The sequence below is a fragment of the Corvus moneduloides genome, chromosome 24 (assembly GCF_009650955.1).
Source record: "Corvus moneduloides isolate bCorMon1 chromosome 24, bCorMon1.pri, whole genome shotgun sequence".
Lineage (NCBI taxonomy): Eukaryota > Metazoa > Chordata > Aves > Passeriformes > Corvidae > Corvus > Corvus moneduloides.
In genome coordinates, this window is record NC_045499.1 from 1,011,774 (window position 1) to 1,034,858 (window position 23,085).

The 23,085-nt window shown below is 57.1% G+C and overlaps 1 protein-coding gene across 12 annotated transcripts in view; it reads right to left on the reverse strand.

Moving 5' to 3' along the window:
* The window catches only part of PPFIA4 (PTPRF interacting protein alpha 4), a 60,442-nt gene extending 37,481 nt beyond the window's left edge, over positions 1 to 22,961 (reverse strand). For all 12 annotated transcript variants that reach the window (XM_032133080.1, XM_032133079.1, XM_032133086.1 and 9 more), the window contains exon 1: positions 22,915 to 22,961. The gene's annotated coding sequence lies outside the window, so the exon portion shown is untranslated. The remainder of the gene's footprint in view (positions 1 to 22,914) is intronic.
* Positions 22,962 to 23,085: the final 124 nt, after the last annotated feature.

Consider the following 23,085-nt stretch of genomic DNA (forward strand, 5'->3'; position numbering starts at 1 on the left):
TATTCCTGTGTGCTCGTGCAGGGAGATGGGGAGATGAGCACAGCCGGCCCCTCAGCCTGGCGAGGGTGATCACAGAACCACAGTGATCTTACACAGCACCGATGCTGGTCCAGGATGGACTCATCCCATTCCACTGGTCCCCAAAAGCCTCTGTGCCCTGTCCCTGAGGATGCTCAGTGAAGCATAAAACTGTCCTGGACAGGGCAACGTCGGTGACCCAAAGCTCCCCCATGCCCAGGGTTTGGGGGTGTCTCCACTGAGGGAGGTCACATTCCCCCCTCATCCCGGGCCACCAAGGACACTCGCTGAGGTATAAGGCAGGAGCTGCTACAACCCCTGCAGCTGGAGCAGCCCTATGAGCAGAGCGAGACCTCCCACCACCACAGAGAGCAGCCAAAGCCCCAGGCAGGTGGGGACAGCCAGCCCAGGGCTCTCGGGGCTCTCTGTGCAGAGGGGACAGGGCACCGCTGCACCCTGAGAATCCCTGGCAGGGACATCCAGGGGGATTCTCTGCCACCTCCGAGCATGGCTCTGGACACAACCCAGCCCCGTGTGCCCATCCTGGCAGAGCCCAAGAGTGGAAAATTCCCTGCACTGCAGTGGGACCATTCACATCCATGGACAGACACTGGGCTGCCTCCAGCATCCCCATCATGGATCCCTTCCTCCAACAACCACGGGAACTCTCCCACCCCACCAACTTGTGAGTGATCATTTCTGGATTCAACCACTGCAGCTTTCACTGCAACACCACGAGCCCCAGGAGCAGCCCAGGCACTGGGAAGGGCCAACAGCCGGAGTCAGGGCAGCTGCAAAGGGTTTATTTGGGATGGCACGAGAGGGAGGCAGGACCAGGCTGGGTTTGATCCCTGCTGCCTTCAAGGCCTGTGGAGCTGGAAGTAAGTTCAGTAAGCAACAGGCACAGGTGAGCGTGCAGGGATGTGCACACAGGGACAGCGATACAGCAACGTCTGTGCAGCCAGGGATGTGCACACGAGCAGGAACGTGCAGGAAGTTCCCTCCCAGGGTCAGCTCCCCTCCTTTCTGTCCCACTTCAAACCTTGGGGTTTTCTCCATTCTCCAAAAGCAAGAGAATCTCCCCCGTTCCCAGGCACAGCTGGAGGGGGCACACGCAGGGTCTGTCCCCACCCAGCAAAGCTCAGCAGTTCCCAGGCAAACCCACACGTGCCAGCGGTCACTTTGAAGGACCTTGGGGACATCAGTGTGGGTGACAGCCCAGACACCCCCACACTCTGCTGTGACTGCAGCAGCAGCGAAGGCACACCCAGAGCAGCTCTTTGCTGCTGGAGGTCAGAGGGGCCTGAGCTCGCTCCCAATTAGTGCCTGTAAATCCCAATTAGTGCCTGTTCTCCCAGAGACCTTTCATCGGTCTCTGGGAGAACTCCCTAAATGCTCCTGCCTGGCTTTAGAGGGCCTTAAGTGCTGGGATAATCATCGGGTAGAGCCGTGAGGCTGCGAGGAGACAGCTGGGAGCTGAGCAAACAGACACTGCACAGCTCCAGCCCTTGCTGGGTATTTTTAGTCCCACGGGGCTGCCAGGCACAGGCTTGCTGGGAGCAGGTTTCTTGCCAGGGAAAACATGCTTGCTTTACTATCCCTCCCCCCTGCATCCCAAAACGATGCTTTCCCCTCTTTTTGGGATGGAAAACAGCACAGTCACGTGCTGCCTGCTTGCAGGGGCCATTTCACCACGGTGGTGCCCAGAGCGGAGCAGCTGATGGGGAGCAGAAGGGGTTTTTTGCCCTGGAGCTGATGATTTGCTCAGCACAGCTCAGCTGTGAGTCAGGCTGCCCGTGGGATGCTGGGTCCCAGGGAGCACCCTGGCTTTCCCTTCCCAACGAGGGCGAGAAGCACCCACAGCTTTACCCACACACGGAGGATAGAGACAGCCTCGTGTTTCCTCTCTGAACAGCTCCCCTCCCATCCCAGCCCTGACAAGAGGAAGAGAAAAGCCTCGGTGGCTCTGTCAGCAGGACCATCACCCAGCAGGCAGCTGGCAGAGAGGCTTTAACGCACTCCTTGGAGGCAACAAGCTCACAGAGATTGATCATCCCATAAAAACGTCACTCTGATCTTTTCTGCTCCTGGAAAATCCTCCTCAGCTGCCCGGCCTGGCCTCGGCAGTGCAGAGCTGGGGTGGCAGAGCCCACAGCAGCAGCCCTCACTCGCAGCTCCCTGGCACAGGAACAGCCTCCCCTCCGCACAACCGGCCAAACTCGGGGTCCAGCACCCACACGGACCTCCCACACTGACCCCTCCCTGCCAGATCCAGGAGGGATAAGAGTCTGATGCTGATAGTTTTACCTTTCAGGACCTCTTTTTTCACCCCTTCCTTGTGACACTGCATTAAACGTGATCCCAGGACAGGCTGCGAGTGTCATATCCTGGCGTTCCCAGCAAGCTCACCCCAAACGCTGGCCCTGCAGACAGAGCCACGTCCCAGCACAAGTCCTGCCCACCCTCACTGAAGTCAGACCCCACTTGGGAGCAGCCAGGACATGCTGAGCCACCAGTGCCCCCTTGCCTACCCCAGGGAAGGTCAGTAGTGACCCACTGAGCACTGGGATGGCAGAGTGGGAACATCCTCCCCACCTCTACCAAGCCACAGAGCCCATTTCCCATCTACCCTCAGTGAGAGATGTGGTAATTAGAGGTTGGGAAAAGGGAGTTGATTCTGCACACAAGACAAAGGCGATGCTGAAGAGCCCTGGCTTGACAGTAGAAATCACCAATTCAAGAGCAGGACCTGGAAATGTTCACCTGCAGCCAGGCTTGGAGCAGCCTTTGCCACATGCTCCTGTGGGTCACGGGCTTGGACTTCCCTTCCCAGGTGCCCTCAGGAGACGTGCTGTTCATGCCACAGTGTCCAAAGGAGACACCAGCTGAGTTCCACGTGTGTCAGGAGCTACTCAGATCCCTCTGGACAGCCCCACAGCCCCCAAGGGCCCCTCTCCATCCTTCCTTCCCTCCCTCTATCTCTGTGCCCAGGCACACATCCCTTTCCAAACACTCCACAGGTCTCTTAGAGTTTTACAAGCCTGGACTGGAGCAGTCCTGCTGTGAGATGAAGCATCCTGACTTCTCCATCCTGGCTGATCCCTGGGGAAAAAGCTGCTTTTCACGAGGAAAACCAACCAGCAGATACAGCTTCATCCCAGCGTTTTTCCCAAGTCCCCTCGTTTATTCCTGGGATACACTGTGGCCTCTCAGGACCTCCAGTCCCCTGAGGAGGACAAGGAAGGTCCAGTTTTCCGTGGGGCCCGTATGGTGCCGGTGCTCCCACATTCCCTCCCACAGCCCCGCGGCCGGCAGGGAGCTGCACAGATGGTCCCTGGCTGGTGCCAGGGGCAGCCTGTGGCCAGGACACCCAGGGATAACAAGGGAAATGAGGCATTCTGGCTGGAAATAAGGTGCCAGTTTTTAGCAGCAGAGGATTGGATTCCTGTTCCAAAGGGTGAGATGGATTTGCCAAGATCAGGGCTGGGAGTGTGGTGGAGACCTGAGAAAAGACGCAGCGGTGCCTCCTCTCCCATCCAGGTCTGGGAGGTCTCCTGGGGTCCCCACACCTGCAGCAGTGTGTCCTTTGCCCCCAAGGAGACAATCTCCAACTTGTCCCTTGCCGGAGAGGCAGCAGTGGCAGAACAGGACATTTGGGCAGCGTCTTCAGGATTTGGAGCTGTCTCAGGTGTTGGGAAGCCCCGGGTGCCCCTAAAGGGTGGGAGCAGGGGACACTGCAAGCAATAAAAGGCAGCTACTCCCAATATCTTACCTTAAAGGACACACTTCTGCCCCAGACTTGCTCCAAACCCATAAAGCAGCTCCCACCTCAACCCTTGCTCACTCCAAGTTGCTAAACCAGAGGAGAAACTGTGAGGAAAAATGTCCAGCTCTGACAGTTTCTTTGCAGGGAGCAGTAAATGTTAGCACTGCACTGGTATTTATACTTCCCAGTGGGAGGGAGGCATTACACACCACTTCCAGAGGGTATTTTCAGACAGCCACCTGCTCCTCATTGTGCAGAGACACAATTGTTCCCCAGCAAAACCTCGTCAGACGAGAGCCGCAATCTGCGCCGGGCCCTGGGGGGGAGGAGGGGGCTGAAGCCCCCAGGGCTGGCACCCAAATGCGGTCACACACACATCTACAGGGCTCTGTCACCCGGGGAGGTGCTGTGGGGCCGGGTAGGGGGTCCTGACTCAGTTTCCCTGTTTCCAAAGTGGGCCGCGTGTCCTGCCCTGACCCCGGAGAAAGGCGGGATCTCAGCATATTCCCAGGAGGAATCTGGCAGGGCAGAACTGCCGGGGTAAAGCCACACCAACCTCCCACCCCTGCACTTTGGGATGATGTGACAGACGGAAATGGGCCTGGATGATCCCTCTGACAAGTGAGATCTCCAAGCCTGGCCAAGAGACTCAGCAAGCCCAGGCTCACCTTGAGACTTCATCCCTGGCTTTGCAGCAGCCAAAGACACGGCTGAAGGAGAGAGGACCACAGGTCTGGGGATGCTGCTGAAGCCCTAAGGATCCCAGGAGCCTGTGTGGAAGCACAGGGAGTGTTCTGGAGGAGCACGGGAATGTGGTTGCTGGAACACGAGCTGGATTTCACCCTGTGGCACAGCTGCCCTAGTTGGCATGAGGGGTTCCCCCAAACCAGGCAGAAACACAAACCAAATCCCCCAAATCCTGTAAACACACCCCACTCCAGTCACCTGCACCCAGCAGCATCGCTGAAAGACAGGACTGTGGAAATCCTGGAGAAATCCTGATTCCTTTGGTGGGCGAGAGGTTGGGAAACCACCATGTGCCCTGGAAGGGAGGAGAAGGATGCACCTGATCCATGAGACCAAGCTCACATCCCTCTTCCAGGATGTGGTCTGCACTCAGATCCATCCACAGGGACAAGGAGGGGTTTCAGCAGCCACCAACCCGACACAAAAAAGCCACAATTCCGGTTAAAACCATTTCCTTTTCCAGCTGTTGCTCTGCTGTGTGTACACATGGCTCATCCATCCTTTTCTTCCATAACTTTGCAACCAAACCCCCTGTCCTTTGCTCTCTTAGGCCAAAGTCACAGAATCCCAGAAGCTCAGAATAGCTGGGGTTGGAAGGGACCCCTGAAGATCATCTAGTCCAACCCCCTCTCAAGGCAGGGTCAAACCCCAAGCAGGTGACACAGGGACACATCCAGGTGGGTTTGGAATGTCTCCAGTGAGGGACACTCCACGCCCTCCCCAGGCAGCTGTTCAGGGCTCTGCCCCCCTCCACGGAAAGACGTTCTTCCTCATGATGAGGTGCTGGGAGTCTGATTTCTCCCTCACTGAAGGTTACTTTGAACAGCAGCAGAAGGAAATGCAATCCCTGCAGCGCTTCTAGAAGCAGCACATCGAGGTGATCCACGCCCTGGTGACTGCCAGGGAAGGCAGCACTGGGATCCATCCCAGCAGTCAGGGTGGTTTCCAGCCCAACTCCTCTGACAGGGAACAAGGCACAGGGAAGTGATCCACAACCACGGGAAGAAAATCCTGTGCTTGTCACAGAGGTGGCATCACTGCAAAGCCCCCTTACCTTTGGGAAAGTGAGGCTTTGTGCCTCAGTTTCCCCACGAACAGGGCACAGCTTCCATCCTTGCTGAGACACAGAGGGATGGCTGGTGATTTTCCATGATTTCACCAGAGGTTTTGCCACGGGTACGTCCCTCCCGCCCCCATGACACTTCTGCTGAGGAGTTATCTCATCAGGGAGCCTGCCGGGCTGGAGCCGGGGGCCTCCCCCTCGCTGCCAAACCAGCCCCTGCCCTGCTTTAGTCACACCCCGTGAGCACTTGAGGTGCTAATTTATTCAGCGGTGGGGGAAGAGTCACCAGCTCCGAGGGGGGCTGAGGAAATCTGTGCCACGGGTACACAGATGCAATGCTGCAGAGGTGCCTCTTTGCTCCTCACCCTGCCCTGGCACCCACACCCAGCCCAGGGCACAGGGGAGGCTGCTGCTCGGAGAGAAACCCCGGGGCAAACCCAACCTGCACCCTCAGGAGCTTCCATGCCCAAGATCCAGGGTTTCCCCCGCACCACCCATCCTGTTGGAATCTCTTCCACACCCTCAGCAGGCCCTGCCTGCCATGAGCCTCAGCAGTGATAACCACTCCCACACATCAGCTGCACATCTGCCCAGCTCCCAGTGTAAAATCCAGCCCCCAACTCCATGACTGGTGGAAAGGGAAAGAGGCTCAGTGACCTCCCCGGGGCCCAGAGTGAAATCCCTGCCCTGCTCGGGTAGGTCTCCAGAATTTTGCCACACAGAATCATGGAATGGTTTGCTTTGGAAGGGACCTCGAAAGCTCAACCAGTTCCACCCCTGCCATGGGCAGGGACACCTTCCATGAGACCAGGATGCTCCAAGCCCCATCCAACCTGGCCAACCATCCTTCACCAGACTCCAAATTATGAGTGGGGTTGAGGAAGAGCCCAGGGAGGAAGTCTGGAGTCAGAGAAGAGGCAGTGGGGCTTTCAGTGAAATTTGGGAAGTGTTAGAGGGTGTTCAGAGCCACAGTGGACAGAGCAGGGATGTGTCCAGTGCTGCTGGCTCCAGGCTGGACCACAGCAGGCTCAGGAACACATCCCTGCATCACACTTTGGGGTTCTGCAGGCACCACAACCTGCAAGGGAACACCAGTGGTTCTGGAGCACAACCCTGGCCCTGGGGAGAGGCCTCCAGAGCTCAGCAATTCACCACCAATCACCCCAGCACACAGAGACAACAGCAGCGAGACTGTGCCCCAAGCCCCCCTTGTGCTCCCCATCCCACCTGCAGACAATCCAGGCAGGGCTTCCCTTTCCTCCATCCTCCCAAAGCACGGCAGGTTTCAGTCCTTCCTGTTCCAGAAGAGTGGTGACATCGTGGCTTGGGCATTGGGGGACCCCAACCAGAGGTGACTGGGATGGTTTCAGTAACTCAGGTGATGGGGGGTGGGGAAGATTCCCCCTTGTTTTCATCCCTTCTGTTGTCCCTTCCCTGTGCTAAGGGACTTTAGGAATTACTTAATCCCTTTGCTGATGGCACAGCTAATTCCTAAAGAGCTTTTGCCCAGCTGCAGTGGTGGGCAGTGGGATATCAGTGGGATTCTCAGTTCTGGACACTCAGGCTTTGAGGAGGAGCAGATCCAGCACCAGGACAGCTCTGCAACGTCTGGCAGGGAGACCTCGCAGGATTCACCACAAGCATCTCCACCCGTACTGGGACACGTGGGCGGATGGGATCTCAGAGCTGGGGTTGCTCAGCTCCACGCAGGACAAGGCAGGACCGTGGGGTTAAACCCCTGCCTGACTGAAACCTGCTCTTCCTCCCAAGGACCCTCACACCAGGGACAACTACAGCCCTCCCTTGCCAAGCCGGGCTCCTTCAGCACCTTGGCTGGTTTGGAAGGGGTGGATGAATCCCAGGAAGGAGCAGGCAGAGATTGAGACAAACAGCCCCATCCACTCCCAGGCCAGGCTGGAATGACCCCGGTGCCATCCCCACGGTGCCCATGCCGGTGAGGGCCCAGGGCGGGGTCAGCTCCCGACACCTCACCCCTGACAGCGACAGGACGTGGCAGGAGCAGCCGAGCGGGGACATCTGAGGACAGTGACAGTGACATTACAGGGGGCAAGGCTCAGGCACTGGAGCTCTGTCTGCTCTGTCTAAATCCACATCAAGCAGGGTCACATCTTCAACCCACACCCTGTAGGTGCAAAGTGAGCCCCCGAAATGAGCCCCAGCCGAAGCCCGCCTGGCACACCCGGCACACCCGGCATAGCCAAAGCCACAGTGCTGCAGGAAGGATTCATCCTACTCCTGTCTGGCATTTTAAGCCTTGTTTCATGCAAGAGGGACCTTCTGGTGGAGTCTCTGCCCTGCACATCCCAACTCCTGACGCAGGGGAGGATGTGCCCACTCACCGCACCAGCGAGGCGGAGGGCCTGGAGACGCTGTGCTTTAGAAGGAAAATCCAAGTTGTTCCTCTTTAGGAGAGTGGTGGGATTAGCTCAGCCCTTAGTAAGCATCAGAAGAATCACAGAAAGCACCTCAAAAATAGCTTGCCATGGAAAAACTCCATCTGGAGCTCATTCCTCCCAGATATAGGCCACAAGAAAGATACAAGGAATATAAAAGTCCAATTCCCTCCAGAAATCCCAAGTACTGGAAAAGATCAGGAAGAACAAATCAAGGTTTGCATGAATGTGACAAGCTGGGTTGGATCCAGCAGGGAGCTCTAAACAGAGCCCCTGAGGGCTTCACCCAGCATGGGATGAGCAGAGAGAGGGACCAAAGGAAACACCATGTCCCACCACTGCTCCCCTTGTTTGGGGATTGGAGAAAACAGAGAAAGCTTCAGATTGAGGGAACCAACACCAAATTGCTCCGGAAAGTGTGGGGAGTGTGGTGGTTTGCAGAGGGGTGGCAGCTCTCCCCCATGGCAGCAGAGCTCTCATCTGGGCACGTATCATCTCAAAATCCGGCGCTGGGCATTAGTTCAACTCAATTTCTAACTTGTTCTCTCTCAAAACGTCAGCTCCATGGAGCCCAGCTAATGCAGGGTCCTCGTGTCCCCAGGCACCGCCCTGCCTGGCACGGGAGCCCCAGGAGCTCTGCCCTTGTCCTCACTGTGCTTCCCACGGGCTCACACAGCCTTCCCAGCTCACCCAAGGGGGAGCCCAACCATGGCATCATCGAGCCTGACCCCTGCTTCCATCCACCACCCCCAAAAAGCACTGAACCCTTTCACCCCAAGCCCCTGGGCACAGCACTTTGCCACCCCCAGTACTTTGGGGGCTCCTGCACATGCTGAGTTCACAGGATCCGAGACTGGTTTGGGTTGGAAGACACCTTTAAGCCCATCCTGTTCCACCCCCTGCCAAGGGACACCTTCCACTACCCCAGGTTGCTCCAAGCCCCGTCCAACCCAGCACCAGGAACAATCCCCTGACCCACTCCAGGCGGTGAGAGCAGGATTTGGCCAATCCATGAGACATCACCAGGAGAGGAGGGACACATTTTCAGCTCATTTTAAAGGAATGAAGTGTGGGTAATTACACTGGTGCACCACTGGTGGGAAGAGCTGCAGGTGGGGTCGTTTCCAACCTGGTCCCACTGTTTGCTCCTGTGGGCACTCAAAAACGTGCTGGCCAGGACACCTTAAACTCCCTTGGGGGGGAATGAAGGAAAGGGGATGTCTCAATGCCTTGGAAAACATCTGCTGCCTGAGCTGAAGATACTGTGTGCTCTCTGTTAAAAGCCGAGAGCACATCAGAGCTCACAAGGCAAAAGGACACACGTGGGGCTGGGAGTCTCTCTCCATGCACAACTCAAGCACAGCAGCTGAGCCAACGCTTTCCAGAGGGTTTAGTGACCATTTCTGCAGACAGCTTTACATTTCTGGCTCTTTTACAACACAGTGTTGGACCCTGGGCACCCCCCAGTGCCTCTTCCTGCTGATGCTGAGCAGGCAGAGCCCAGCTCCAGCAGCACTGGCTGGGGGGGTTCAGGCCATCCCTGAGCCTCAGCACTCAGCAGTGCCAGGCTGTGCTGCTGCAGAGCTGCAGCCCCTCCAGGGCAGCACAGGCAGAAAACCCAGCATGTGTCAGCACTGGTGGGATGCTCACCCGAGCAGAAGTGGCTCCCTGCCCAGCCTCCTGTGCCCTCCTCCCACCTCCCCACGTTCAGAGCTGCCTGCAGGCACCAGCCCACCTGAGATGACCTTCACCTGTCGTGCCGATATGGGGACATTCGCTGAGTGATGCTCACATGTGAACACCTGATAGACAGAGCTCCCTGACCTTGTCTCCTCCGGGCAAATGCACCAATTTGTCTTCAGCAGCTCTGGAAGGAGCCTGGTTTGGACAGCTACAATCCCTTCCCTGCCGAAATACAGCGATTCCAGGCCAGCTCACCCGAGTGATGATTGCTGCTGGGTTCCACCTTGTCACCACCACGAGAGGACCTTCAGCCCTTCCAGATACAGCAGCAACACCTCCCTGGTGCAGGGATGCACCCAGTGAGGCACTCAGAAGGATGGAATTTACCCTGCATCCAACTGGGATGTAACTGGAGGTGGGATTTTTTTTGCCTTGCCCTTTGCAAAGTGCTTGGCCCTGCTGAAGAACATGGTGGACTCTGAAAACGTCATGGACTCTGGGCTTGACAGGCAAAGCATTCCCAGAAGCTCTGGGAATGCACAGTAACACCCACCCTGCAGATCTCCCACCCTCATGGCACGGCATGAGGAGCTGTCCAAAGGCCCTTTCTCTCCTCTAACACCACAACCACAGTTGTTGGTCACCACATTTCAGCTCAGCAGAGCCATCTCCACCTGCCTGGACTTGCTCAGAGCTGACAGGGAGCTCCAGGGCTGGCCTCACATCCAGCAGTGCTCTGCCTCTCCCAGGGTGCTCCCACCCCGGATGGGGAGTGAACCTGAACAGGATTCATCTCTCCCTACAGCCAAAGCCACCTTCCTCCCAGGCACTGGGTCCCTTTGGCACTTCGGCATGTCCAAATCCTTCCGTGCCTGGAGCAGGGATGGATCCGAGCCCACCTTGCTCCTCGCTGTCAGGGATTTCTGAAGAGCATCAGCCAATTCTGAGGGCTGAAATGAGATAATGGCCTAAATGTTCCAGAGATAAGGTGGAATCTTGTTCCTGAGGCTCAAGAACCAAACACCCTCCCAAACTGGCTCTCACCATCTCCTCTGCCCTTTGCAAAGTATGTGGCCTCCTCCAGCTGTGTCTGGTCTGGGGAACACGGGACAGGGCAAAGCAAGAGGGTTTCTGGGTCAATCCTAGTCTCCTGAGGGGAAACAGATGGGTTTTCTGGTGGGGACTGATGTTCTGAAAAGCAATTACACATGAAGACATCCCCAACAGACTCTGCTCTGCTCTGGCCCAGAGCCCAAGTCATCCTGGGTTTGGATTTTAATTAGCCCCGTTTTGGTATCTGCTCTCTCTTCCCTGCAGATAATGATTTAATTATTACAGACATGTCTTCGAATTAGCAGCTTCCTCTGTGGATTATTCAGATCTCCTGAATTACAGAGCCCAACTCACCACCATCACAAGAGAGGCTGGAGAGAACAAAGGGAGCCCGAAATCCTTCCTGGAAATAGGAACCACGCAAGCACCCATACAAGCAGGGGCCCCTGCCAAGCCCTTCTCCTCCGCTGATCCAGGTCTCTCTCACAGCTGGACAGGAAACCTCGCTCCAAAGCACACCCAAAGAGCTGCATCATGTGTGACCAGGGCCCTGCCTTCCCACCAGGCCTTCGTACTCAGCAGAGCACAAGCAAGGTGAAAAGGATGTGGGATGAGCTGGGATATGGAGCCACCTCTGTGCATCCCCCTCTAATGGGATCACAAGTTTGGGGATCTCCCAGCAGAAGGGACCCTGGGAGGACCTGGTGAGGACCCACTGCAAGCGCCCTTGCGCTGGGTGTCACCCACGAAGCCCCTAACCTTGGGAGGGACCACAAGGGAGGTGGGATCAGGCAGGGAACAGGGACCAGGAGATGGGAATGGCAAGTGCAATCTCCTCCAGCAGTGAGACTGGGCAGGGGCCTGGGGCTCAGCCAGGCCTTGGGCCTGAGGGATGCTGGTTGAAGAGAAATCAGCAGAACAGGCTGCCAAAACAAACACCAGAGGTAAATGCAAAGTGAAGGAAGGGAGAAACCTTCAGAGTGCAGCTCTACAGCAGATTTGGTGCCAAGGAGCAGGAACTCACCTGCACAGGAGAGAAGTCCCCAGCTGAACTGCCAGGCAGACGCGTTGCTCCCTCACTGCAAGGTGTGGGCAGAGCATCTCCAGGCTGCACGAATTCCCAGCAAACCCTCCTCCCCAACTGGCACAGACCCACAGAACATTCTGAGCTGGAAGGGGCAATCCCTGTCCCCAGGCTGGGCTGGGACAGGAGGGGACACACCCAAGAGGTGCCCCATCCCTTGCTACAAAGGGCAGCAAGCTCCAAGGACACCCCATGAAGCACCTTGGTCCTTTCCCACCGACACACTTGAGTTCCTGACTCCACATCGTGCTTCTCCTGGGATCCCCAAGATTTCCCTCACCAGCACTGCTACAATCCCCACATTACTACCAGAGAAACCAGATTTTGCAGCAGCCACTGGGAAAGCTCTACTGCTTCTCCCTGCTGTATCATGGGCAGGAGCAGAAAATCTCCTCTGGCTCCCCTGTCACTGCAGTTCACACTCCAGGAGATCAGCTTAAAGCAGCTGCAGCTCCTGCTGCTGCAGGAAAAGCCCTCGAGCACAGCCACACACGAGTCTGCACCTGCAAACACAGCCCAGGGCTCCCAAATCCCAGGCCAACCCCGCATTTGTGAGCCTGGATCCTCCTGTGGATCCCTTCGTGGGCTCAGGAAAAGCAGCTGCACAGCACAAATAGCCCGGTGATGTGGCCTGTTATCGCAGCTCATGGGCTGGGGGATACAGCCCTGCTGTCCCTCACATTCCTGGTGGAATTCACAGCCCTGTTCTCTGAGCAGTGAGCCCCACCCTGCACCACTGGCTCCGTGCCCCACGTCCCTCTGGGGTCTCCCCGGCTCTGTCCTCTCCAACAGCCATCACAAACCTTTGAGCATTCCGAGCTCTCCCTCCCATCAGAGACCAACACACTCAAGAGCAAGCAGGGGGAGAGAAAAGGCCACAATGCAACAAGGCCTTCGGTTTAATTTCCTTAAGAAACCAGGCTAAAGAAGATGGGAGTGGAAGCAACACAAGAAAAACAGAAGGATTTTCATTAACCCGATCAAACCTCCTGGAACATGATAACAGAGGCAATAACAGACACCTCCCCTCTGGCCAAGGACAAAGAAAGGCTTCCTAGTTATGAAGAAGATGAAGAAAATTGAAGTAGAAGAAAGGAAATTACTGAAAAATGGCTGAAATGTCAGCTGTTATTAAAATGCCTTCACCTGGAGAGAAATAATGAGTGATGAGAACAGGGGTATGACGGGGAAAGCTGAACAGACGGAGAACAAGTGGGGGAGCAACCACCCGAGAATGGCTCTGAAAGCCACCCTGGTGACCACAGGAGTGGGCTGACCTCCGGAGCTGTGCCTGGGGTGACCTGTGAGGAATTTGGGGTCCTGAGAGGCTGTGCCTGTCAGGAGGGTGACAGCACTGCAGGTGACAGCAGCCCCGGGATATCCCCCACCCCAGACGAGTCCCAAAGAGATACAGTTAAATCCCTCTGGATCTTGAACCATCCTTCCAGAGACGCTGATCCTCCTCTCCAGTCACCCCTTCCACGCCACCCCTGCTGTGCCCGCTCGAGGACAGGGACAGGGACGCTCCCGCTTCCCCTGGGCACCTGCAGCGCCAGCAGCACAGCCGGGACCGCAGCCGCCAGAAGGGCGAGTGGGAAAGCAGCCGGCATCACCAGGAGGGAACACCCAGCCCTGCGAGCCGCCAGGGACCAGCCGCCCGCAGAGGGGCTGAGCACGGGAGCGAGGGGAGTGTCGGGGCTGTGTCGCTGCCGCTGTCACGCAGCACTGCGGGACCGCCCGCTCCCAGCCCAGGCAGCTCCATCCCCGCCGGGAGGCCGGGCCGGAGCCGCGCTGGCCCCGCTCTCCCAGCGCCGACACAAAGCCCGTCCCTGCTCCATTGCTGCTGATCCCTCCGGCATCGCCCCAGCTGCCGCGACAGCAATTCTGCAGCAGGAGCCGCTCGCATTCCCGGCAGCATCCTCCTCTCTTGGCATCTCCCTCCAGCGCCTCCCAGGAGCTGCGTTTGGGGACACACGGCTCCACCTCCCGCCCGGCAGAACCCCGGGCACGGCCCCGGCTTCTCCAGCCCAGCCTTGCTCTGCCCCACATTCACACCCACGGTGTGGCCACAGTCCTTCGAATTTGATAAGATTCACTTTTTGGGAAGCAAGAAGAAGTGAGAGTCAAACCTCACACATTTCCTGCCGAAGTAAGGTCGAGGGCAGCAGGGAGCTGGGAGCTGTGCCTGCACAGAGGTTGGACCTTTCCAAACCCAGACCATCACCTTCAGAGGAAAACACAGAGGCAGTAAAGCCATCCCAGTGGCCACCATCACCTTCAGCGTCCTCCTCCCACCACCAGTCTGGACCAGCTCTCCCCTGCCAGCCTGCTCTGGTTACTGGTGTCATCGGCACCTGTTCTGGGCCCAGGAGTCCTCTCATATTTACAGAAGTTTTGGGTACCGCCAAGTGCACTCAGCAGCTGCCTCAGCGTGATCAGCCTCAATTCAAGCCAGGCAGGATGGACAGGGGCAAAAAGAAACCATGAAGGTCCCAGCTGCCCCAGGGACTGGTTAAACTGGGTGCTCACAAGCAGCTTCTGATCACGGTTTAGTGGCCATGGTAGTATTAAGTCAAAAGTTCGATTTGATGATCTTGGAAGTCTTTTCCAACTTAAATGCTTCTATGAGTCTTTGATTCTATGATTTGGGGATAAATCCTGCAAATTCTCACACTTTTGGAAGAACACACTCAGACAAATGTCCAGCTCACAACTGACCACACAGGAGCTGACCAATGTCGCTCTCCTGGTGTGCACTCCCCATCTGCACTGAGAGAAAATGGAGAAAGCTCCAGGTTCAGGCAGCAGCATGGGAAGATCCTTCTGCTTCCTTCCCCACACCAGGGCTTTGGCAATTTGAGGCACCCCAGGGCAGCCCATGAGGAGCCAAGAGTCCTTGGAAGGAGAAAGCCCAGGCACGGAGTGATGGAGGACCTGACACATCTTGGTCTGACAGACCAGGGTGGCTCTTCCTGATGGGTGACTCCATTTGTCCCCAGCCCGGGGCAGTGACAGCCCCTCCCTGGCATCCAGTGGTTGGATTTCCTGCGAGCTGCAGTGGAGAAGGGAGGAAATCAGGCAACCAGTGTCTGCCAGCTGGTGGGGCTGGTGACTGTTCTCCAGCCTCGAAAATAAACATTGTTTTCTTGGCAAGACTGGGGAAAATATCAGTGCTTGTGTCCATGGCGTGACCATGTTGCAGCAGGGTATAGGGCTCCCAGCGATCAGCCAGCCCTGTGAATGCTCTCAAGCTCCTGCTCCTCCACTGCTGCATTCCAGCCCCCTAATGAACTTCCCAGCAGCATACAGGGCAACCACATGGAGATGGAGACAGGAAAATCCAAATACCTTCAATCCAAGGTCTCCTAAAGAAACACATCCCTTTAGAGCATCACCCCTGTTTTACAGCTCAGCTCCTCCCAGCTGTGCTGAACTTCAGTTTGCACATCCATCACACCCAGCTCTGCTCCCGAATCCCTGTCGGTGCCACAAAGCCAGTTTGTCACTCCCCCCCCAGATCACAGCACGTGACATCAGCCCTTGGCTTCATTCATAGTTCAAGTGATGAGCTCTCCCTGCTCTACCACAGGCCAGCGGGGTCAAGAGGCTGGAGGCTGCTGGAGACAAGAGCCTGCTGCCTGCACACCAGCCTGCCCAGTGCCCAGTGTGAACTGGAAACACCAGCAAGCCCTCTGCATTCACCCACTGAACAGAGACCTGGCTCTCGAAGCAAAGCAGCTGGCTACCTTTTCTGTATCCCATGTCTCAAAGCCAGATGTGGAAAGGTAAATTGTGCATTTACAAAGGATGGAACAGACTTCCAGGACACACACACAGAGTTAACAAAGGGTTTTGAGGGTATTTTGCTTGATGCTACATGAAGTCTCCAAAACTCATCCTTTCCTCAATGAGATGGGCCCTCAGTGGCCACCAGAGGCCATTGTTTCCCTCCTGCACCCCACACCCCTGACTATGAACACACCTCACAGCACAGAGAGTGAAGGTAATAAACGTTCATTTACCCTCAAATTGACCCAGCTGCTGCATTACCTAAAGGCCAAATCTGGAGGACAGAGTGTGACCCTCGGGAGTGCAGCAGATGTCCTGCACCGAGCCATGAGCAGTATCTCAGGAAGGAATGGAGGCTGGGCAATAGCCAAGTCACTGGAGAATTCAAGCACTGGTATTTTTAGGCAGCAGGAGGACGTGTGGGAGAGCTCTCCCCGTGCAGGCTGATGCCATTTGCTGCAGGGCACTCGGAATGAGATTTATCGTCAATGTGTGATTTGAAAGCGACACTGGCGCTCCCGGAGAGCCAGGCACTGATCAGCAGGGCTGGGGCTCGTGGCAGCCTCAGTTTAGGAGACAAAATTTCTCCATAAACCTGAAAACACGAAGGACACACGTAACAAAAGCCATTTCTGCTTGCAGGGATGCTCTGGCTGCCAACTCCAAAAATGGCCACTGTGAAAGTCTGCTAACTAAACTAACTAGAAGCAGATGATCAAAAGCAGGAAAAAATGCTCTTTTTTTAATATTGCAGCCCAAAGTGTTGGCTGTAATTGAGTTATTACCATCCAGGTTTTGATGCTGCAGAGAAGGAGAGAGAATCTTCTCTCTCCATCAAACGCAAGCTGCTCTCTGGGTGGCACATCTGGATGTCAGACAGGTAACAGCAGCAAAGCAAATCCTTTCTGGATCTGGCATCAAAGGAAAGACAGCTCAGGTCAGGAGAGATGAGCCTTCTGGCTCTAACTAAAACCCGATGGGTTAAAATGAGTAAAGCCACGTTATTGAGCACGTGGTGCATGAAGAGCCCAAGCCGCCGGAAGAGTTCTGGGAGGAGGCTCTCCAAGGGATGCTGGCAGTGACCCGAGACTCCATCCCATGTCCCAGTAAAGGCACATCTGCTTCCAGGTGCTGCAATGCCGGGGAGGAGCACGGACAGCAGCTCTCCACAGAACTTCCACTCATCCACTTTCTAGCACAGCCAGGTTTTCCAAGCAGCAAAGCTTGAAAATTTGGGTTGGTCAACACCCCCATGCATCGTTCAGAGGCTTCGGTTTGCTGCTCCTCTACCCCTACACGGCCTCCTCAACCCTCCCCAGCCTGTCTTAGCCCAAACTGCTGGCAGATACAGCCCTGGCTGCAGGAGATGTGAGGATGGGGTCCCCTTTGCCCATCCCCTTTGCATCCAGGCTGGACACTGATGCTCCAGTCCCACAGCAACCAGGAAGAACGGGATCTCTGCTGCTGCCGGCATCTCTGCACAGGGACACAGCCGACAGTGACTCCATCCTCAGCCGGGTGGGAAACACGTCACCAGCACAGTGGGATGGCAAAGGCACCGGCAGTGCCACCTCCCAGTGATTCCCACCCGGCAGATCCCAATCCACGGCCAGAAACCAGCTGTGGCCACACTGGAATGCCCCAGGGAAACACTCCCTTGTGCAGATACAGGAGAAAAGCACGATTTGGCTGTGCCACCCTCACACTTCGTTCCCACCACCCCTTCCCAAGAGTAGGAGCGCAGCTTCACAGCATGCCAGGGAAAGCAAACACAGGGAGGAAAAATCCAGGAGCACCAGAGCCACTACATCCTGCAGAGAAACCATCCCAGACACCACGGCCCTGCCTGAGCCTCGAAACAATGCCATGCCCAAACAAGCCCTGAAACAGCTCCCTGCACTCTCCAAATCCAGGCTCACCCAGGGATGGAGCAGGAATTGCAAGGCACAGAGCTTTCCACCAGCCCAGGACACAGGGCTCAAGTCTATCCCCAGGGACAGGAGGGCACAGAGCCCATGTCCTCTGGCTCTGGTCTCATTTGAGGACCCGAGTGGGCTCACAGGACATGGAGCCTCCAAGGTGGCTCCTGAGAGCCCCATCCACAAACAGGAGCATCATCTCCGAATGTCTCCCAGGGAAATCACACCCGCACATGGCACTTGGTGTTATGTGGGGCAGTGTGGGACCAGAATAACTCCTCTCCTGGCTGATTGGTGTGTGAGTAAATCAGCCACAGCCAAAAATAACCTCTGGACATTTTTTGACTCCTTCCTGCAAAACAGTTTGGGGGAGATGCTTGAAAGAAGCCCAGATCTACTTAGTTACAGCTGCCAGACACTGAATTACAGGGCAGATTAAGTGGATTATGGATTTTGTACAAGCCCATCTTTCCCCTCTGTGCCCACAGCCCCTGGCACTGGGAATGTCTGCATGGGGAGCAGTTCTAGGCACCACCATCAAGCCTATTTAACTCATGATCAAGGGCCTGAGATCAGGTTTATGACACCTATGTTAATGCCACAGCGAGGCTATGAACACCTTCCCAATTCTGCAACCAGAAAGGCCAGGCTTTGGAGGAGAAAATCCATGTGAGGATGCTCTGCACTAATGAGGCTCTGGAAAGGTGGGAGTTGGGGGCCAGACATCCCCTTCTCCCAGGCTCCAGCCATCCCGTGTTCAGCCCAGCTCCTTCCTCCCGGCTATGGACCCCCTGGGCACCCCACAGCTGCAGAGTGTTTGTCCTGTCCCCTCACATCACAACACGATGTGGCCAGGAGGAAATCTGGAACTGCGGAGAAAATTCATTTCCACCAGGAAAGGGTGGAAATGAGAAGTTTAAATGCATGCACCTGCCGCATGGGCAGCAATTCCGGGAGGGGGCCCCTTCCCTGCCGTGCCACCCTGCCCTGGCGAGGGATGCTGCCCTCTCTGGAAGGCGGGACGTGGAGTCCAGGCAGGAAGAGGCTCCATCCTTCCTTCCCTCCCTGCCGCACATCCCCGCGGCCGCTATTTGAAAGCACTCGGCCGCGCTGACAACGCCTCACCTGCCCACGGCGGAGCTGGCCCAGGTCCCCACGGTCCCGGCATGGCTCTGCCTCCGGGACCACCGGCACGAGGGGCTCGGCACGGCTGGGGCTGCAGGGAAGAGGCACCATGCAGCAAAAATCCCTGGGAACTGCCCTCTCCTGGAAGCCGCTCGCCACGGACAGGAGGATGGGGAAACGAGCTCTCATCTGCCACTTGTTTTCTTCTTTTTTTAATTTTTGGATGCAATTAAAGGCAGCCACCCAGCCGGCACCTCCTCGCGCTTGCTAAGAGAAGCGTGGCAGGAACTGAAAACCAGGAGCAGAAAAAAAATAATCTGCATTTCAGATAAATTCCAGCCTTGTCAGTCCCGCAGGATTACAGAGCTGAGCGACTCACGAGCTGCTTAAAACACCAGGGTGAAGATTCAGCAAAGGGAAGGGCAACGTGGAGGACACAGGGTCAGTCCCCTCCTGGCCAGTGGCTTTTGGAGAAGGTCTGACACCCAGCTCCCAGATGCTCCTGTGGGATGGGAATCACTGCCCTGCCAGTGCTGCCCAGGGCTGAGGGGCAGCAGGGCTGCTCCAGGCACAGCTTTGCACAAAAATGAGAGAGAGATGAGCACCCACTTCATTCATAAAACCACAGAATCACAGCATGGCTTGGACTGGAAGGGACCTTAAAGCTCAGCTCATTCCACCCCTGCCATGGGGGACACCTTGCAAGATCCCAGGCTGCTCCAAGCCCCGTCCAACCTGGCCCTGGACACTGCCAGGGATGGGGCAGACGCAGCCTCTCTGGACACCCTGTGCCAGGGCCTCCCCACCCTCACATGGAAGAATTCGTTCCCAATATCTAATCTAAATCTCTTCTCTCTCAGTGTGTACCCTCTTGTCCTGTCACTCCAGTTATGCAGAGTCCCTCCCCAGCTTCCTTGTAGCCCCTTCACACCCTGCAAGACGCTGTGTGGTCTCCACACAACCTCCTCTTCCCCAGGCTGAACTGCCCCAGCTTTCTCAGCCTGATTCCTCAGGACATCCTCACCCTACAAATGAACTCAAGGCTTTTACCCTGTCCCCACAAGGGTTTTAACCTGCTTGACCACAGCACAAACAGAAATAAAATCCAATTATATCAGCACAACTTTTTTTAGCAAAGAGCCTTGAATCATTTTCCACAACTTCTGCTCCAGATGGGCCCAAGCGCAGACCTGTCCCCCAACACTGCAGTTGTTTCATGTGATATTTTCCCTCCTCCCTCCCAAATGCCAGCCCGTGTGAGCACACCCACTCGGGCACCCACCTCCAAGCCTTTCGTCTGCTCACAGAGGAGGCCTTTAAGCACTGAAAACTCCCAACCACATCCCTCAGGAGCCTGGCCAAGGCTTGGACCCACCTACAGAGCCCACAGCAGAGCCCTCAGCCTGGTCTGTCACCCCACACCTGGTGCTTGGCACATCCCAGAAATCATCTGTAAGAAGGGGGTTGTCATTCACACCTCTCTGGGAGGGAAGCTGGGCACCAGATTCAACAGCCTTCTCCTCCAGTTAATACTCCAGAGACCTCACAGCTCACTTTTGGGAGCCATCTGGGAAACCTCTGGCTCACCAAAGCATTCTTTAGGAGGAAATTATTTGTGAATTAAGGTTTCAAGGTTAGATAAAGAATACAGTGTCTTTCTGCTTTGCTGGAAACCCTGAAATGGCACTCCCCAAGCAGAGGATGGACACTCATGTCAACATCTCCCCATCTACACAGAGTGGAGCCCTCCAGAGGCATTTGCAGTTGGGCCCCAGTTTGGGTTAAGCTCCCTCTGAGGCTTCAAGGATGCCTCTCCCAGCTCCAGTGTGAACTTCCAGCTCCATCCCAGTGTCAGGCTCTTTCCCAGTACTGACTCAGGGCCTCCACAGCCTCACCCAGCACAGCACAACCTACCAACTCACACTCACTCAGCCTCCTCCTCATCCCTGTCCTCACTTCCAGCCCCCAGTGCAAGCTGCCCCAAAGGACAAGGCTTGCAAAAAGGCCCCTCCAAAGATGCAGATGAGAAGGGTTTCAGCAGGGGCTTTACCCCTGGTGTCTTCTGAGACAGCTGAGACAGGCAGGAACCCAAATCTCCAGCAGGTCCAGTCCCTCAGCATCTGCACTGGAGCTGCTGGCAAGCACAGCTGGACCAAGCCACTGGTGTGGAGCAAGATCCGCTCACCATGAAGCCACAAGGCTGCACAGGGATGAGATGTTTAATCCCACATCTGCCAAGCCACAGCTGAGCTGGCCACTCGAGAAAGCCGGATCTGCCCATCAGTCCCACCACTGCTGTCTCAGGAACCTGCCAGTTCAGAGGCTCCCCTGCCCTGCCGCTGGTGACACTGGTCCCAGACAACCTCTGGTCTGACTCTGGGAAAGAGCTGCAGGAGGAGCAAGCAGTGAAGCTGGGAAGGCACCTGTGCACCACGGGGTGCCAGGGAGACAGCAGCAGGGACCTATGCTGACGGCTCCGTGACAAATCTCCAGGGAAGTCCCTAGAGATCAGTCCTGTTCCCCAACCAGCACACGCAGGGAGCAGCACACTGGGATGTCCCCAAGAGCACAGGTACCTGAGACTCCCAGACCATCAGAGACACAAAGACACCAACTTTCCATCCCCTGCTGCCTGGGCAGCACCACAGCCAAGAAAGTCCCAAACGACACAGGCACATTCATCCACATCCCAAACTCTAGCTCACACTTGCCTCTGGACCAGCTCCTGCTCACACAGTGGCTTGGTGGTATCAAACCCACCAGGAGAACCTCATTCCAGCATCCAGCAGATGGTGGCAAACAAGCTAAAATGAACACTTTGCCAACCCTGACTTGGCCAAAACCAGGGCGTCCCCAGAAGGGTTTGCACAGCTTTAACAAACCCCAGCTCCCTAAGCCAATTGCTGCTCTAATGATGCAATTTAGGGGATAAACAAGCCCTTCAAGGCTGGTTATTCAGGAGCAAATCGTGCTGTCTGAAGGCAGCTTGCAGCAGCCGTGATGACACCAGCTAACAGAGGCTGGGAACCAGTGTGGGCACAGCTGGAGCTGGCCAGGCTGGCCAGATGCTCTGCTGGTTCAGCCCCAAGCACATGGACCCATGTTCAGGTTGGACCAGCTCCGTGAGCATCTTCCCAGTTCCAAGCTGGCCCAGCTTGGCAGGCATTTACCTGGTGCTGAGCTCCAGCAGCATCTGTGTGGTAGCAACCCCACGAGCCGGTCCAGCCCAGCGCTCGGAGCCAGGCAGATGCTCAGTGGGGCTGACACAGAGCTCAGCACTGGGTGGATGCTCCAGGGCTGGAGGCAGCACTGAGGAAGGCAGGAGGAGACAGCACTGGGAAATGAGGAGCAGGAGAAGGCCACAGTAGGACCAGGCTCACCAGCACTCCTGCCCTCCCCTAAGCGTAAGGTGGAACCTGGCGGGAGGGGATGCAAAGGGACAGCTTGGGAGCATTTGGGGGGCTGCCAGGGGCAGAGAGCAGCTGAAAATCAAGGCCCCCTCTCTCCTCTCCTGGGTTGAGAAATCACTGCCCCCTCCCTGCCCCCCTTACCGTGCAGCCTCGGGGGGATGTGCCCACCCTTCACCCGGCTGTGTGCACACCCAGCGGGGATGGGGCAGCACATCTCCCCGGCTCTGCCCCCGGTCTGGGGCCAGCGGACGGGAGGGAGCAACCCTGGCTCAAACCCTCGGTCTGGGGGTAAGGCCGGGGCACAGCAAGTCCCCCCCTCCAACCCACCTCGGGGTGAGGATGACAACCCCCAGCTCAGACTCAACCCAAGGGAAATGGGAGAGCTCAGACACCCCCTCCAAGGGGGAACGGGGTGGGAGATGAAGCCCCCCCGGAGTGAGTCAGACCCTTCCGGGGGGAGCAGAGCATCCCCCGGGGAACGGCAGGGCCGAGCATCCCCAGTGCAGCCCCGCCCGGGGGCAAAGGGGAGCATCCCCGGGGGGGAGGGGGGGGGACGGGGGGCAGAGCATCCCCGGGGGGAGGCAAAAACGGCAGAGCCCCCCGAGGCCAGCCCCACCGGAGGTACTGAGCATCCCCCCGGGGGGGCCGAGCATCCTCTCGGGGGGCAGCAGAGCATCGCCGGGGGAGGCAGTACGGGTAGAGCCCTCCGGGTCCGGCCCCGGGGGAGGGGGGCTGAGCACCCCCCGGGCAGCCCCACGGGGGTCATGGGGGCAGAGCTCCCCCGGGCGGCCCCGCGCGGCGCCGAGCATCCCCCGTGGGCAGCGCGGCCCCGCCCGCACTCACCGCCCGCCGAAGTCGCTGGAAGCCGCCGCTGCCGCCGCTGCCGCCCCGCCCTGCCCCGCCCACTGCGTCACCGTCCCCGCCTGGCCACGCCCCCGAGCGGCCACGCCCCCAGGAGAGGGGGCGGGCGGGGGGCCGGGGGTCAGGGCGGGACCCGGGGCCGGGGGTCCTCCC